We start from the raw sequence: 16,096 nt of genomic DNA, 5'->3' as shown, positions 1-16,096 counted from the left end.
GGGTGGCCACACAAATCTGCGTATGCAATGAAACTGCACAGAACTATGTGCACGCAAATCACACAAATGTATGCAAAACTGGTGAAAGTTACAGTCAATGGATTGTATCAGTGTCATTTTCCTGGTTGTGATATTGTGTTATTCTTCTACAAAATGTTCCTCTTGTGGGAATCTAGGTGAAGGGTAAACAAAACCTCTCTTTATTTCTTACCACTGCATGTGAATATGCAGTTATCTCAAAAAGTGTTTAAAGCCACGTAAGTAAAAGCCTTTAAAGATTGCTACATAGGCTGTCACTTTTTATACTTGAATCACTCCAGAATAGATTCTGGACAAAAACTGATACAGTCAAGTTATTCGAATGTCCTTAAGACCAAGACAAATACATACTGATCAGTGTTTGTTTAATAAATGCAGGATGAATGAATAAACAGGACAAATTATTTTTTCATTTCCTGCCAACTTTTTAATAATGTTAATTTCTAAATCAGTGACTCGCCCGTACTCTAGAATCAAAAGTCTCTAAATCACCTCAACACCAGTGACCTTCACCTGTATTCCAGCAACCCACGTCCATGGTCACATTCCAAACTCTCTCTTTGTCCAGAATCCCAGAGTTATTCTTCTTCTGAAAGATTAAACTCAGAAAACCAACACCTGACCCTAACATCCATAAGCTTTCTTTTCACCCTCACAAAGAGCTTCAGTCCCTTCACCCCTTCTAATCTGTCCACACTTCATGACCTCTGTGCCGTCTCACCTCTAGATTACATGGTGAATCCCCCTAAAGACTACCACCCTTGGTTACCTGACTCTTTTGTTCTTCTTCACATCCCTCAGTCAGTCCCAAATCCAGGCTTACTTTGACCATCCAGTATCTACAAGGGATATACCAGGCCGTATATCCCTGTGAGAGAAAATTCCCCCTGAGTGCTCAGGGTCATCTTAAACATTATTTCCAACATCAGTTAGACACTGGGCTCACCTTGAGAGAGAGTTTATTATCCTCGTCTCAGTGTCTTCTCCCCAGTGAGTTACCCATTTTCAACCTTCACCACATCCTCTTCCCCCTTATTTCCCAACTCCGTTGGGAAAATCCTCCTTCAGTTACTCTTTTTATACCATCAGCCTTCTCCTTCATAATCTCAAGACGTATCCATGTTTCCATCTTGCCAAATAAAGGCTTTTCTGTGCTCTTCTCTTCAGATCACCCTTTTTTTTCTTTATAAGCTAGCTTTTCTAACCCCACTCCAGTACTCTTGCCTGGAAAATCCCATGGACGGAGGAGCCTGGTAGGCTACAGTCCATGGGGTCGCTAAGAGTCAGACACGACTGAGCGACTTCACTTTCACTTTTCCCTTTCATGCACTGGAGAAGGAAATGGCAACCCACTCCAGTATTCTTGCCTGGAGAATCCTAGGGACGGCGGAGCCTGGTGGGCTGCTGTCTATGGGGTCGCACAGAGTCGGACACAACTGAAGCGACTTAGCAGCAGCAGCAGCAGCTTTTCTAAAGAGTCTCTTCCTTTTTATCTCCCATTTACAATCCCAGCTTATTGTGATCTGGCTTTAGGCCTCACACTTTTAACAGAAAGAAGATTTCAAATAATTTCCTAATTTCCAAAGCCAGTGGACATTTTCCATCCCTTGATTCCATTGGACCCTTCTTAAAATTCTCACTTCTCTTAGCTTCTATGAGGCCACTTGTTATACCATATGATAAACTCTTACAGTTTGGGGATGTGGTAAAAAGACAATCATTAGAGACTCAGCGAGACTTGCTCAAGGTCTGAAAGTCCTTTCTCCTTCTTTCTTTCCTTTTTATGGTTGTATCAGAAAGAATCACAGCTCTAAAAACTCTGGAACAACTGGTTGGATTACCGGAGAGCTGAATGCATTTTCCCTCTAGTATTAATCTTTCATGAAACTAATATTTTGGAAAATACCTCTCCATGTAACAAATCACAAAATCATGAGTCCCAATTCTGAATTCTTCAATAGAAGAAAATTTCTTATCGGATTTCACTATAAGGCTTTACTTTCCTCCCCTGACCAGAGATCAGAGACGTGGGCAGTCCATTCACTCCTACCCTGTTCAGAAGGTTCTAAGGCAACTCAGCTTTCAGCCCAACCATGGATATTGTAATTGTATTGGAAACTTTATAATGATACTTATGAAAATATTTTTACAAATTGCATGGGAAAATAATTACTTGCTTTTCATAAATATTAAAACTAGATGAAGAAACATCCTACCAGACAAATAATTTGAGAGTTTCCAGATTACTGAGAATCTCCACTAAATGTGTAAAGATACCAAGTAAGAAGCTGAAGCTCATTTTACAAAATGAGACGTTAGTGTTTCCATTTCAAATGAAAATCGCACCTAATAAAGAAAATGCCAGGAATATATTTAGTAAAACGTAAATATCACAAAAAAATCAATTGGCCATTCAGCTAGCATGCAAAGGAACTTACTGCAAAACCCTTCAAAGGTTTGGACCTTTCATCACAGCACATTGTCTCCCTCCACCACCTCTGGTGACCCCAGCTGTACCTAGAGCAATAACGTCTGGTCTTACAGTCTGGCTGTTCTTGTAGGTCTCACTTCCTCTTTAAGAATGTAAACTAACAGAAAAACTTTGTATTCATCTTTGGAAGATATCTGAAGTAGACATTATGTGTGCACATCAGTAGACCACAGACACTGGTGAGAAGGAGGAAGCTGAATGTGAAAGGATATATTGACAGGCCAATGATAGTAACTAATATTTAAGGACTATTTACCATGTGTAAGAACTATGTGCAGTACCTTAAATTTTATTAGGTAGGAACAATCTATTATGATCCCCTTTTTACAGATAAGGAAACAGAGCCACAAGAGATTAAATAACATGCCCCAGTCACATTACCTGTAAGTGACAGAGCTGTAGTGCTGACTTCAGAGTGTGTGCTCTTAACCATTCTGCAAATGCACTTCCTGAAAAGAAACACAGCAAGGGAAGTATCGGTACCCAGCTCTGAAAAAAAATGGGTTTCTGGGTCTCCTGGGATCAGCTTGTTTTGCAAGAATAAGTTGCTCAATAGATTGTCCAGTCTGAAAGCCCACCTTCATTGTTGGGCCATTTAGTTGCCCAGGTGCAGCTAGTGGTAAAGTACTCACCTGCCAGTGCAGGAGACGTAGGAGACGTGGGTTTGATCCATGAGTCGGGAAGATCCCCTGGAGGAGGGCATGACAACCCACTCCAGTATTCTTGCCTGGAGAATCCCATGAACAGAGGAGCCTGGTGGCTACAGTCCATTGGATTGCAAAGGGTTGGACACGAGTGAAGCAACTTGGCAGGCACACACATGGTTACTTCGAACACAGTTTGGCTGACCAAATGAATTAATGAACACATAAAAATCTCTAGAAAGGGAAGTTATAAATATTTCAGCATATCATCATGAGCCCATACACACTGATTTCATACATGACACAAACTCCCAGTTTTATTAACTAAACCCATATCTTCTTTCTTTCACCATCCAGTGTAAGGACTAAAGAATGCTGAAAATAATAAGTGCTCTTTTGCTGATTAATTGACTTATTGACTGACTGATACTAGGAAGCCTTATTCTTTTTGTGTCCCAGCTCCAGTTATAGTCAGCTTCTTCAACACCCCCACTCTTGGCCTCTCATAGAATCAATAGACAAAATCAACAAGAATATAAAAGAACTCAACAACACCATCAACCAACAGGATCTAATGGACATGCATATAAGTCTATACCCAATTCAGTAGAATACACATTTTTTCAAATGACTATTGAAACATTCACCAACATAGGCCATATTCTGGGCCATAAACAGACCTCAACAAATTTGAAATAATTAAAATCATACAGAGTAAATTCTCTGACTATAATGAAATCACTTTTGGTTTCAGTGAAACTACTCAACTAAATAATATAATGCTATCGTTGCCTTATTTTTGTGATTTTACCCAAATGTGCTATTACCATGCCTTTCTCATAGGCTGGTTGATGTTAATGGTGTCACTTTAAAAAAATTTTCATGATTTCTCACATTTCCTTGAGAAGCCTAGTATTTCATGTAAATGAGTCTTTTCTAATCTGTAGATTTTTACACCTATTTTTTTCTTGCAAGAGATACTTTTATTTGTCTGTTCTCCACACAAAGCATTCACAGTATCAAAATATTAATCTGCCCTTCCTAATCAGGCCAAGGCCACCGCTGCACCGCTCCTGAGCTAAGAAGACTGCTGGCCTACAGGTACAAGGGAATCCGTAGTTCCCCAGGAATCTATCTTTAATCCTCTTAGAGATGAGTTTTTTCTGCTAGAGGAAAAGGGAGAAAAGTAGTCCTTTAAGAGCAAAAGTCAGGACTACCTTAGTGGTCCAATGGCTAAGACTCTGAGCTCCCAACTCCAGGGACCCAGGTTCAATCCCTGATCAGGGAACTAGAGCCCAAATGATGCAACTAAAGATGCTGCATGCCAACTAAGACCCAGCACAGCCAAAAAAATCAATAAATAAAAATAAATATTTTTAAATAATAAAGAGCAAAATAATGAGCTCTATTATTCTTCTGGGTTATTTTGTTGTTGCTGATAGGCTGTCTTAGTGTCCCAGGCCAGTTGTTTTCTGGATTTGTCCTACCATTGACATTACCACAGGATCTCCTGGCTACCCAGGACTTCCAAAGTGGCACTAGTAGTAAAGAACCCACCTACCAATGCAAGAGACTTACAAGATATGCAGGTTTGATCCCTGGGTCATAAAGATCCCCCTGGAGAAGGGAATGGCAACCCACTCCAGTATTCTTGCCTGTAAAATCCCATGGACAGAGGGGACTGATGGGCTACAGTCCATGGGGTCACAAAGAGTCGGACACAAATGTGCAGCTAAGCACAGCTCCTGGCTGCCAGGAAGTATGCTCTAGAGGCACTGTTCTCCCATAGTGTCCTCCCACTGAAGCAATCACATGGCCAAAGCCCATCTCAGGACTCTGAGGAAGCCATTTAACTCAGTGAGGCAGTTCCAAGCCCATTTGGACCCTAGTCCCTAGTCAGCTGCTCTGCTAACAAGGTCTTCTTGCAGCTTTCCAGAGTCCTTCTCAGGAACACAGGAAAGGCGTCTGCATAACCACCAGTTGTAAGGAAGTCATGTACTTCTGTTTATAAAGCTCTTCTGACTATATTGTATAGTCATTGAGTATAGGGCTCAAGTGTATCCCCTCAAAATTCATATGTTGCTATGAACAGGATTGTGTTCCCCTCAAATTCATATGTTGAAGCTCTAATCCCCAATGTGATAGTGTTTGGAAATAGAGCTTTTGGAGGTAATTAGGTTTAGACAAGATCAGGAGGACAGGGCTTTGATGGTGAGATTGGTTCCCTTATAAGAAGGAACATCAGAGTTCCTTGCTTTTCTCTCTCTCTCTCTCTCTCTCTCTCTCTCTCTCTCTCTCTCTCTTTCTCTGCTTCCTACCCCTACTCCCACTCACCCCCCTACCATGTGAGGACACAGGGAGTAGGTAGCCATCTGCAGTCCTGGAAGAGAGCTCTCACCAGAATCTGACCACGCTGGCACTCTCATCTCAAACTTCCAGCTTCCAGACTGTGAGAAGATAAATTTCTGTTGTTTAAGGCCCCGGTCTATGGTATTTTGCTACAGCAGTCTGAGCAAACAAAGGCGTACTTTGAAATCTTAAGCTCCAGTATCTCAGAATGTGACTGTATTTGGAGATGGGGCTTTTAGCACAGTGATTAAAATGAAACCATTAGGGTGAACCTGATCCACTAGGACTGCTGTCTTTGTAAGACAGACAGACAGAGAGGGAAAACCATGTGAAAACCCAGGGAAGAGGAGATAGCCATCCACAAGCCAAATAAACCAGCCTTGCCAATACCTTGATCTTGAACTTCTAGCCTCCAGAGTTTTGAGAAAAGAAATTGCTGTTGTTTAAGTCACCTATTCTGTGGTACTTTGTTATGGGGACCTGAGCAAACTAATACACGGGCTATGTTGGGAGCCGTGACAGCATATTCACTTATATGCCAGCCTCTCAGTTCATAAAATAACTCAATATCAATTAATTCAGAGATAACAAGGTGCTAATTTGGTGGTGATGATAAAGCAAATGTAAAAGAGGAGGAAGAATGTGACAGACAACCTTAATAAAGGAAATGGAATTTGAGGCTGAGGTTTGGTGACCAGGGCAAGAGAGTGAATTTGCTGAGGCAAGAGTGAGAAAGAAAGTGAGGAGAGAGTGGAGGAGAAGGAGGTTGCTTCCAAGAAAGTTTCCTCTCCCTCCATGGAAGGAGTTCAGGAAGGGGACCATCAGAGAGGTGGAAGCAGGGCAGCTAAAGATGGTGGTGTGCTCATCCATGGGATCGGCCTGGAAACTGTCTACGTTGTCTGATTGCCCACCCCTCAACCTCCCTCTTTTCAGGAAAGTTCTAGCTTCTCTGAGCAGTAAGGATGCCCTCTAACAAGGAAACACAGTTCTGTTATTAATGAAGTGAGGATGAAGTATTATCTGGATAATTCAGACATCCATCACCATATTCAACTAAGAAGTCCAGGTAAAAATGGTGTAAGAGTCAAGAGGAATATATTGATTTGAGTTAATGGCCTCAAGGCTTCCCGAGTGGCTTCAGCAGTAAAGAATCTGTCTGCAGTATAGGAGACATTAGAGACACGGATTCGATCCCTGGGTCAGGAAGATCCCCTAGAGGAGGAAATGGCTACCCACTCCAGTATTCTTGCCTGGAAAATCCCATGGACAGAGGAGCCTGGTGGGCTATAGTCCATGGGGTCTCAAAAGAGTCAGACACAACTGAGCACCAGCACTTGCACTTTATATTGGACTTCTCCAAATTATTTCAATGACCATTAGCTTTGTCTATGTGTTGGCCAGTGAAGGAGAATGTTGTCATCCAGTGTTCAGCCAAGGGACTCTCCAGTCCCAAGACCTGGTCTGGAATAAGAGGACAGACACCTCATTTCATACTGACTCATTATCAGATTTTCTGAGTATGAGACAGAGTTCACATTCTCACTCAAAGGAATAACCATGTGAGGTCATTATGTGCAAGATAAGTATGGAAAAAGAACTGAGGTGTCTGAGCCAGCTTCTTGTTTACCTACTTAGAGGAAATGCATGAAGGCATTGAGAAGGGGAAAATTGCAAGAAACAGCATTTACATTAAGAACACATCAAAGCAGCGGCGACCACAGGTGTTTCAGCACATCGTTGCTTCTCGCCTAAGTGTGTTTCAACAGAAAGCTGGATGTTATCAAAAGCGGCCCCTCGGAAGTACCACCAAACCCCCTCTCCTCCTGAGGCAGTGGATTGCTCCCGTATTTTCATGCTGTCTCTCTGAGCATCACTCTGGGAGCCAGCGGAGGCTCAGAACCCCTGTGCCTTATTCCTCTACCACATTCCATAAAAAGTCCTGGATTCCCTAATTCTCTCATTAAGATTCAGGATGGTGAAATAAGTATGAATTCCTGGGGATGTGAAGTCAGAACACCAAATCTTGAGTTTTCACTCAGCTAATGACATGCCAGGTGCGCCCAGAAAGTCATTTAACTCCAGGGAGCCTCCAGAGCCTCACCTGTAATATCTAATATAAAACTCACAGGGTTAGAAATTCCATGGCAGTACAGTGGTTAAGACTCTGTGCTGCCTCTGCAAGAGGCGCAGGTTCAATCCCTGGTTGGGGAACTAAGATCTTGTATGCCCAGCAGCACGGCCAAAAAAAAAAACAAACAGAAAAATCAAAAGGTTATTAGAAAAAAGAAATAATGGGCACCAAAGCCTTTAGCAAAACTTAAAGCAAGATGCAATTGCAGCTCTTATTCATAAGACACTAGCTTATTTCCCCAGATAAAGGGCCACTTGAGTATATGTGCCCAGATGAGTTGAGATGAACCTTAGTGTTCATTTGATCCTCTTAAACATCCATGGTTGCCTCCTCTAGGGATCATGAGGAAGACCTTGCATAAGGAAGACAGTGAAATTTGTGACTTTCCTGGTGGCTCACACAGCCTGCAATGCAGGAGACCTGGGTTTGATCCCTGAGTCAGCAAGGATCCCCTGGAGAAGGAAATGGCTTCCCACTCCAATATTCTTGCCTAAAGAATCCCATGGACAGAGGAGCCTGGCGTGCTATACAGTCCATGGGGTCACCAAGAGTCAGATACAACTGAGCAACTAACCCTTTCACTTTTATGTAGAATTTAGCCCTTGCTTCCTTATTTTTAGGAACAGGGGTTAAAAATACCTATTTTGCAGATTTTCTTCTTTTGAATGTTAAATGATTTATGAAAGTTAAGTCTCACAATGATTGGTACATTTTGGGTACTTGAGGAACACTATTTTTTTTAACATTTATAGTTAGGAATGTTGTTCTGTTATCACTCAGGAGGAGACATGACTGTTCCCCTCTCCCAGTCTCTGACACACTGTTATTGGTCTGCAGGGGTCCTTGTCTCATTCTGTTGGTTTATTTGTTTATTTCCCATCCTAACTCCCCATTCCCACCTACAACTCCTGCTCTTCTCCCCTTTACCCCCCAAGCAATCATTCTGATGTGTTTGATGTCACTTCATTTAATTTGTTTGTTTGTCTCTAGTTTTGTATATTTCCTTGAAGAACATGTTGAGCTGTCTTGGGTGCAGAAACACCTCATTTCTCTAACCACTGGATACTTTTGGAAGGAAAAAAGGAAGCATGGTTATCAGAGAGCCTCACGGACTTGAAAAGGAGTTTGGAAGTTGAGCTTCAGAGACCAAAAACATCATTTTCCCTTCTGAGAAGACAGGGGCTCAAGGCCTGTCCCCTCAGAGACTGTGACTCTTGGTCACTGGTGACTGGTCACTGCCTGGAAAGCACCAGGGAGGAGCAGTGCCTGATAAGGGACTGACCCTGCACATTGAGCAAGGGGCCTGATGTCATTCTCATTGGGAATAAGCCACACCCTATTAGCAGGGAGGCGGGAGAGGTTATGCAGAGTCATGTGCAGGCTCACAGAACTCAGACATTTCGAAAAGCAAGGCTTGAAAGGTGATCTCTGTGTACAAAATTTAATTCTAAATGGATCGCACACATAAATATTATATAATACCTAATACTGTAAATCTCCTTGAAGAAAATATAGGAGTAAATTTTCTTGACCTTGTTTTAGGCAGTGTTTTTAGGTAAGACACCAAAAGACCAAGTAACAAAAACAAATAAAGCAGACTTTACCAAAATTAAAAATGGACTTCAAAGGACACCATGAAAGTGAAAAGACAGTCCACAAAATGAGAGAAAATATTTGCAAATCCTGTGTCTAATAAAGGTCTTGTGTCTATCATATGTAAAGAACTCTTGTTTTGTTGTTTAGTCACTGAGTCATGTCCGGCTCTTTTGTGACCCCATGGACTGTAGGTCACCAGCTCCTCTGTCCATGGGATTTTCCATGCAAGAATACTGGAGTGGGTTGCCATTTCCTTCTCCGGAGTATCTTTCTGACCCAGGTGTTGAACCCACATCTCCTGCGTTGGCAGGCAGAGTCTTTACCACTGAGCCACCTGGGAAGCCCCAAAGAACCCTTAAAACTTAGTAATAAAAATAACTCAATTAAAAAGTTTGAAATCCAAAGGATTTGAATAAACATTTCCCCAAAGGAGATATACAAATTGCCAGTGAGAACACAAAAAAATGTGCTGAATATCCTAGCCATTATGGAAATACCAATGAAAATCACGATGAGATACCAGTTCACACCCACTGGAATGGCTGTAATCAGCAAGTGTTGCTGTTGTTCATATTCTCAGGAGAAATGAAAACGTATGTCTACCCAAAAACTTGTACAAAAATATTCTAGCAGCATTATTCATAATAGCCACTAAGTGGAAGCAACATAAATGTCCATTGATTAATGAATAGATAAACTTTGGTAAATCCAAACAATGGCATATTATTTGGCAATAAAAAGGAATGATGCTACAACATGGATGACCCTTGAAAATATTATGCTAAGTAAAAGAAACCTGTCACAAAAGACGATACATTTATGACCCCATTTGTACAAAATGTCTAGCATAGGCAGTTTGTGGCTAGACAGAGGAGCCTGGCTGGCTATGGTCCATAGGGTCACAAAGAGTCAGACATGACTGAAGTGACTTAGCACACATGGACAGGGCTGAAGGAATGGAAAGTTTAGGATGTTTCTGACTAATTGGCACAAGATTTCTTTTAGGGGTGTTAAAATTTTTTCTAAAAACCTGTTGAAGTAATGGTTGTACAATTCTCTGATTACACTAATAAACATTGAATTATATAATTGAAATGGGTGTATTTTATGGTCTGAATCTTATCTCAATAAAGCTGATAAAAAAATTCTTTTCCAAGGTGGATCTCAAAATAGCTGAAGGTGGCCATTATTTTTTAAAATAACTATTAAAAGCTAAGTGCCACTGTTAAAAAGAAGAAAGGCAAAGAACCCCAGATACTAAACAGCACATGTGTCTACCCACTTTCTGTTTTGAATAACAAAACACCAAAGCAGATTGGGTTCCGGGAATAGCCTGACTGCTCTCCCTAAGCTAATAGACAGCAGAGGAGGTACAGATGAAAATAATGGCAGCCAATCTGACAGTTATTTGCTCTTGACATCAAAATACAGATAAAGACTGGATCAGAGAAACTTCCATCCCCAAATGGGCTCCTTTCTCAATGTTCCCAATGATGAATGGTCTGTCCTGGACAGAAGACAGAAATAGAAGAGACCTGAGATATGACTCATAGAAGGCAATGGCAACCCACTCCAGTACTCTTGCCTGGAAAATCCCATGGACGGAGGAGCCTGGTAGGCTGTAGACTATGGGGTCGCTAAGAGTTGGACACGACTGAGCAACTTCACTTTCACTTTTCACTTTCATGCATTGGAGAAGGAAATGGCAACCCACTCCAGTGTTCTTGCCTGGAGAATCCCAGGGACGGCGGAGCCTGGTGGGCTGCCATCTATGGGGTCGCACAGAGTTGGACACGACTGAAGTGACTTAGCAGCAGCAGCAGCAGAGATATGACCACAGGCATTGATGTCCATACATAGGATCCAGCTGGTCCTCTGCAGATAAACAGGCTGGGGGAGTGTCCCTTTAAGGGACTTTTAATTGCTCTGCTAACTAGAGCATTTTTAGGCAGTTTGCTCATGGGCTCTGAAGTATTTTGAGTTTAATGAGATATCTGTGTTGGGAGATGAGTTGGATGCAATGACTGTAATGGCCCTGTGAAACCCTAAATCTCTGTGATTCTGTGTAGTTTGTTACATAACAACATTTATTCTGAATACAAACCCACAAAAATATTAAGTTTTTCACTTTTAATGAGCAATAGATTATAAGGAAATACATTGATAATGAAGATTCATTTTCATAAAGCAACCTTCAAGCAATTTTATGTAGTCAGCATAGATTTAGTGCAATTAGAGAATATCATGAATATTCTAGATTATAAACTAGGAGACACAAGTTCTTACCCTATCTTTGCCCTTGTCTGGAAAAAAACAAAAGAAAAACAAAAAAGAACTTCAGGCTGTCAAGGCCTCAGTTTCTCTATCTATAGAGTAAGAATATTGTCTGGAGTCACCCTCTAATATATTCTGTGCCTTTACACTCTAGGAATCCCTGTTCCTCCATTTCCCTTCACAGCTTTTGGACAAGGAGAATCCAGCCCAATAATCATTGCATTCACACTAGCTAGAGGTTTAATGCCATGTGAAATGAAAGTGACTCAATTGTGTCTGACTCTTTGTGACCTCATGGACCATGGCCCACCAGGCTCCTCTGCCCATGGCATTCTCCAGGCAACAATACTGGAGTGGGTAGCCATTCCCTTCTCCGGGGGATCTTCCCAACCCAGGGATCAAACCAGGGTCTCCTGCATTGCAGGCAGGTTCTTTACCATCTGAGCCACCAAGGAAGCCTCACTTAATGCCATAAGTACCATTTTTAATGACAAATACATAGTGTTCTGTTTATACAGTAACTCACAGTTAAATCAAAGATTGGATTAGCCAGCCAGCTGTCTGTGTCCCGGGTACAGTGCCCTGTGCTCCGTCCTGATCCGCATCCCACTTTTCCCCAGCCTTCTCCATGAACTCAGATGGCTGGCTGGGTTACAGACTGTCAGCCACATCAGAGACTCAACTTCTGGCCATTTCACTTTCAGTGGTACCTCCAGTCGAGGTACCCAAATCCTGTCCATCATCCAAGATCTACTCAAGTCCCACCTCCTCCGGGACCTCAGAGACCCACATTGGACCACTGCAGCCTTGCTGTGTAGACCCCACACTGGGCACTTTAACTTTTTCTATCTTTTTATTAGCTGTGATGTGCATTCAGGCCCTTCTCCTCAACTATAAGCTCTCAAAAGATGAAGCGCTCAGAGGCTCCCTGAAGACTTGAAGAGAACCTACAGTTGTGTGGGTGGGGCTGGTGGGATTTGTTTAGCTAGCCAGCCATTTCTTTATCATTAGTGCTGGTTAGCTCTTTGAGGGTAACATGTTATAAACCTTAGTCCTGTGAGAACACAAAACTTAAAAAAAAAAAAAAAATCAGTAAAGAGCAGCTGACCGAAACCAGCAAAAAGTCTTTCAAAGGAAAAACTAAGGTATATCTAAAGAAGACAAGTGACTTCCCTGGTGGTCCAGTGGTTAAGAATCTGCCTTCCAATGCAGAGGATGTCGGTTTGATCCCTGGTTTTGGAACTAAGATCCCACATGCTGCCAAGCAACTAAGCCCATGCACCGCAACTACTGAACCCAAACACCACAACAAGAGAAGCCCACGCACTGCAATGAAGACCCAATGTAGTCAAAATTAAAATTAAAAAAAAAGAAGGCAAGGCAAGGATGAAGCCTAAAATTATACATGAGGGAGGACTTCCTAAGAGTCCCCACTGCCCCCAGGAGGGCAGGACCTCTCCTTATTTGGAAATCTGTTTAAAACAGATGAAGGGTTATATTTCTTGCACAGTCTGAGTTCAGGTCTCCTGGAAATGCATCCTGCTCAGTGATTCCAAATCCTCAGCCCCAGTTCCTCATCACAGTGAGGTCGGAACCCAGGATAATTTGTGGGTTGTTTTAAGTTCCAAAGTGTTCACAGAATCAAGTAGTCAGAGCTGCAATGAGTTTAAAAGGTCACCTAATCGTGTTTACTCATCTCACAGGTGAGGGACCATACTCAGTCTGAGACTGTCCCATGATCCCGGCTCCGAAATCCTGCCTATCTTACGCTGATTCAGATCCACCACTCATTCTGTTGGGTTGGTCAAAAAGTTTGTCTGGGTTTCTAATGGAAAAATCCAAATGAACATTTTGGCCAACCCAATAGATTAACATATAAGCATATGCAGCAGCACCCAAGAGTAAAGTTGAGTTGCGGGTATGGAAAAAAAAACCTGTCTCACAAGGACCATTTCATATAATAGTCAGTGTTTACTCCTTCACTACCATCTGCCTTGCCCCCTGCAATGTGCTGGCAAGGGAGAGGGAAGAGGAATACAAAGGTGAAAACAACACACAGTCTTTGTCCTCCAAGCTTATCTCTCCAGCTGGCAAGATAATATGTAAACACATAAAAAAATTAAATAATATCACTAGAGACAAATATAGATTCAGGGCAACAGGATGTCTGTATGGAGGTCCTTCAGGAACTGTTGCCCTATAAAGAAACTGACCCTTGAGAGACCAGGGTCAGAAGCCAGGAGGTCTAATGATGGGAGCCAGAGAAAGGCTCCTGGAAGTAGGTGGGGCTGGAGCTGCCCTGGCAGGGTGAAGAGCTGAGATCTGCATGGTCATGGAAGGGATAGCTACACACCCATACAACCTGACCACACACTCAACTGTGCTGACTTCGGACTTTTCTCCTCGGTAAGCACCGCTGCTCAACAGTCTTACCTTATCTCTTGGATAGCAGAATAACTGAGTAGGAAGGTTTCTTTTTGCTTCTTCATCAGAAGTGAATCATCCATCAGTCATGTCTTCATCTGCTTGATGCTGGCCCCTCCCACCATCTTTCATTTACACCATTTAGCACTGTTTTTCTTCCTTGAAATTTATTATTTCTGTATGCTTTTTTGTATATGTGTGTCTGCACTCTGTCATCAGCATGCACAGAACATACTGGGAACGGCCGCATCTACAATTCTCTTTCTTCAATTTATCTATTTATTCATTATTTTTGGTTGCACTCAGTCTTCATTTCTGTGTGGGTTTTCTCTAGTTGTGACGAGCAGGGCCACTCTGTATTGTGGTGCACTCATCTCTCATTACTGCAGCTTCTTGTTGCAGAGCATAAATTCTAGGGTTTCGACCTTCAGTTTTGTAGCATGTGGGTTCAGTAGTTGCTCTGTGGCATGTGGGATCTTCCCAGACCAGGGATTGATCCCATGTCCCCTGCATTGGCAGACAAATTCTTAACCACTGGACCACCAGGGAAGTCCCTCCATCTATAATTCTTGAAGTTTACTTTCAGCTTCTGGGCATCATTTAGCAATTATAATGCTGTCATAGGCAGAAAAGAAATGGGCCAATTAATCATTGTCAATTCTGGTCCCTATTTGCCAGATGAGTTATTTGAACAGTATTGCTGGGGATAATTTGTATCAGATTGTATTTCCCTGTTTTATGTCCCTGAAAAAATATATTTAACATCATGGTCACTGTCCCTGAATGTCCTGGAAGCAACAGAGGTAAAACTGAATGTCATAAATTCATTCATTTGTTTTCAGCAAATATATATTGAACACATTTCAGTATATAAACTATGCTGAACTCAGGATAGTGGGCTGCTGAGGGGCCTTGAATAGTTCTTGCAGATCCCTGAACTTGACCAGGACCCTTCTGGTCACTTGCAGATAAACAGAATGAATAGTTTCATTTCTGACGACTGTAACTGGGATATTCAGCATTATCTAATTCCTTGAAATTCCATTCATCTGATGGCTTTCTAATGGGGACCCTGAGCTCTGTGATTACTCAGACCAATGGTTCACCCAATGGGACTTTGCCTTCACAAACTGATAAATCGTAGCTACCAGCTGAGATTAATCTCCACAACTTCAGAATGTGTGTCTACTCTAGTCACTTAGTAGTCTGCTTGCTGTAGGAAGGCCTCCGATCACTCCAGAAAAGACTGTGATTTCAGATCCCCAGAAAAGTTAGGAATCATCAGTGACCAACAGAGGCTCTGTCTGCTGTACGTCGCCCTCAAGGATGCCCTGTTTTGTATCTGCTCTCACTCCTTAGCCTGATTTCCTATTTTTGTTCTATTTATTTCTGTCTCTATATCTGCTGTGGTTAGCTAGCTCAGTAGATACCCTCCAAATATACTTCCGCTCCAATGCACACACATATTAAATGATAATTTACCATTTATTGTCATCTTTTGTGGGACATCCTGCTATCGATGCAATCATTTACATAATTTTTTCACTTAATTCTCACAAAGAGTCCTCTGAGGGAGGTAGATATTTTTAATCCTGTTCTAGGGATGGCTAAACAGAGACTTGGGAAAGTGAAGTCACTTACCCATGGTTACAAACCCCAGTCCAGATAGGACTCAATCCCAGGTCTTCTTGAATCTAACACACACACTGCTTTCCTTTACATCAACTGACCTCTCAGGACCTGGGTTTTCTCCATTCAATGAATAGCTTATACTAGAAGATTGCCTGACTCCTGACACCATTTGATGTCCCTGTGAAAACAGCTTGCTGTCCTTAGAAACTTCAAGTGTGTTTTGGAGAGCAAACTGAGAAATGTTCTCCTTGAAGGGAAAGAGATGAAGAGTGATAGCTATGGTCACAAATAATGCTGTATTTTAAAATAGTGTTTTATGGGCTTCCCTGGTGGCTCAGTGGTAAAGAATCTGCCTGCCAATGCAGGAGACACAGGTTTGATCCCTGGCCCAGAAAGATCCCACATGCCATGAAGCACCTAAGCCCGTGCACCACAACTATTGAGTCTGTGCTCTAGAGTCAATGAGCCACAACTACTGGGCCTACATGCTGCAACTACTGAAGCCTGTGCTCTGCA

At 42.1% G+C, this 16,096-nt stretch overlaps 1 long non-coding RNA gene across 1 annotated transcript; it reads left to right on the top strand.

Annotated features, from left to right (window-relative positions):
- Nucleotides 1–1,370: 1,370 nt before the first annotated feature.
- LOC145546557 (uncharacterized) lies at nt 1,371–9,367 on the top strand. The gene is made up of 3 exons (XR_014083025.1): nt 1,371–4,275; nt 6,457–6,589; nt 8,645–9,367. It is a non-coding gene; the product is annotated as an uncharacterized LOC145546557 (long non-coding RNA).
- The last annotated feature ends 6,729 nt before the right edge of the window (nt 9,368–16,096 follow it).

This window comes from Giraffa tippelskirchi, chromosome 4 (genome assembly GCF_054371585.1).
Source record: "Giraffa tippelskirchi isolate mGirTip1 chromosome 4, T2T-mGirTip1v1.2.pri, whole genome shotgun sequence".
Lineage (NCBI taxonomy): Eukaryota > Metazoa > Chordata > Mammalia > Artiodactyla > Giraffidae > Giraffa > Giraffa tippelskirchi.
Note: the sequence above shows the minus strand (reverse complement) of the source record. Positions and strands in the feature narration are given on the sequence as shown.